Source organism: Hippocampus comes, unplaced genomic scaffold (genome assembly GCF_001891065.2).
Source record: "Hippocampus comes isolate QL1 unplaced genomic scaffold, H_comes_QL1_v1.1 scaffold30, whole genome shotgun sequence".
Taxonomy (NCBI): Eukaryota; Metazoa; Chordata; class Actinopteri; order Syngnathiformes; family Syngnathidae; genus Hippocampus; species Hippocampus comes.
The window spans coordinates 176,689-179,098 of NW_017805705.1; positions in this window are offsets into that span (position 1 = coordinate 176,689).

The window sequence follows — 2,410 nt, forward strand, 5'->3', positions numbered from 1 at the left end:
TGAAATCTGCCCGCTAATGCTCACTCACACCCAAACACTCACGGGGCAAATCCCAACACAGGTAAACAAAAGACGTTGCCGGGCAGAGAAATTCGATCTTTGATGCGCGAGACACGCCCTTAGAATCCACGGGGAGAGTCAAAAGTGACTCGCGAGAGCGAACAAAACACGAAAAATGGGTCACTGATTGGATTCTAATTAATTGGGATTTTATTTTTTTAAATACTATTGGGTATCAAAGAATCTTGTCTGTTAACAGCGCCTTGTTTAATTTACTGTCATTGATTTGTACGGTTGCAGTGTATTATTTTTTTTTATGTTTTGCTCTGTTATAGCTTTTGAGGCATTTTTTATCCATTAAACATTGTAGTTTTAAGTACGTCTTTTTTAAATAGTGGGATTCGTTAACGGGATTTCACTGGGGGCAATCCAAGATGGCTGACATTGTGGCAGTCAAATGAAACAAATTGTGTGTTTTTTTTTTTTTTTTGTGTGCGTGTCATCAGCATGGACAAAAGTATTGGCGCAGGTGAACCTACAGAAGTGAAAAAAGAAGTTCTTTTTCCATCTAAAAAGGCTTCCCGCTCTTTTCTACAAGATGTCGATTTTGCTCACTGCGACAAGGTCACGAAGCGCGTGTCCAAATCTCGCCAGGTAGACTCCAACAGTATCGCGCACACAATCGTTTGGCCTTCCTCTTCCTCTTATATGGTCACAATCACTTCTCCCCTGCTTGTGTTTACCCTGCACACACACACACACACACACACACACACACACACACCTCTCAGTCTGGTGCAATGTTGAAATGGGTCCCCGGGAAAATTGGATCTCTTCCACGGCTTAAATTCCACAGACTTGGAGGCATGCAGTTGCCTAGCAACAGCAGGGCCGTATCCACCTTTTTTTTTTTTTTTGTTCTTTGACGTTTTTTTTTTGCACATTATTCCTCTTTTGACTCCGCCCTTCAAAAGTTAAACACGCACGAAAGGCCACGACGTGTCCGTATACAATATTGATCACTCGGTGGACAGGAATGTATCGATATCGATCTCGTCAATTATTAGACAGATGCGCAAGAGTCTCACGGTAGATTTTTAGTGCTGCGAGGTAGGCGGCAAATGTTCTCATTTTTATTCTCGTGAGGGTAGCGGGCGTGCCGGTGCCTCTCCCGGCCGTCTTCGGGCAGTAGGTGGGGGACACCCTGAACTGGTCGCCAGCCAATCGCAGGCCACACATAGACAAACAACCATCCATGCTTTGATGCTATATTTTTTTGGGGGGGTGGGGGGGGGGGCATTTTGTGAGACCTCAAATATCTCAACAATGCTTTCCTACGACCCTAGCGACCCCAGACACAATCCAAGTAAACGACGGAGTGAATAAAGTCATCGAGGAAAAGAAAAACAATCGAAGAATTCACGTCTTCAGCGAGATCTTGCTCACTCACTTGGAATAAACGATTATTTTTATACTACTTTCGTTTTGTTTTTCTTTTTTTTTTAATTTCCAGCCGCTTTCCAAGGATAGAAAGGAAGATAATTAAAGTCAAAGTCGGCGTCTTGCCTTTCTCCGCTTATCGCTTTCCGGCCGCTTTGATCGAGCTCCTCGCGTAATAAGGCCCCCGGGTCTGACGCAGCGAGAAAGTACCAAAATCCTAATTGTGCTCGCATGTGCGCGAGCGTTTGGGTGTGTGCGGGCGTACTGGTGTGTATGTGTGCCCACTAACACGTGTGTACACGCTGAAAATATACACTGATTACCGTCTTACTGACAAAGTATGTCAGACACAAAATTTGGCCGCGGGGGATTCATTTTTCATGAGTTTTTTTTGGAGGGGGGGGGCGTGGGGGGGTTGTGCTGGAAAGCGTTCTCCGATCGAGCAGGAGAAGATCTCGCCTTCCCCTTTCTGCGTCGTGTTTAATTGGCACAAAAGCGCTGATACTAAACTGCGGGTCGGGGCTGCAGGCGGCTCGCTCTCTCGGCACCGTTTCTCGTCATTGTTGATTGGCGCTTTTTGTGCTTTGTACCGGCTTGGCTCTTCATTTTTTGTTTTTATCTTAGGAACTTATTTTTGCTCGGTGTACAGCACTTTGTGTATACAGCGGTGGTTGTTGGAAAGTGCGGATGTGGGAAATGTTGTAATTTAACAAAAAAATAAAAAATGCCTTCATTGAGTAAATTTATATTTCGGGGGAAACCCTTCGACCTATCTATTTATCTCCATCCGAGTCGCTCATCCTGACAAGGGTCGCGACTACAAACTCTGTTTACTGTTTCCCTTGTTTTGATGATGATGATGATAATACGTAGAGCAGTATCAGTGGCTTGTGAATACACAATACAAACCTTTGATTGTAAGCTGGGCACTCAGGGGCCACGTCTGGGTCATTCAGGATGGGGGGGGGGG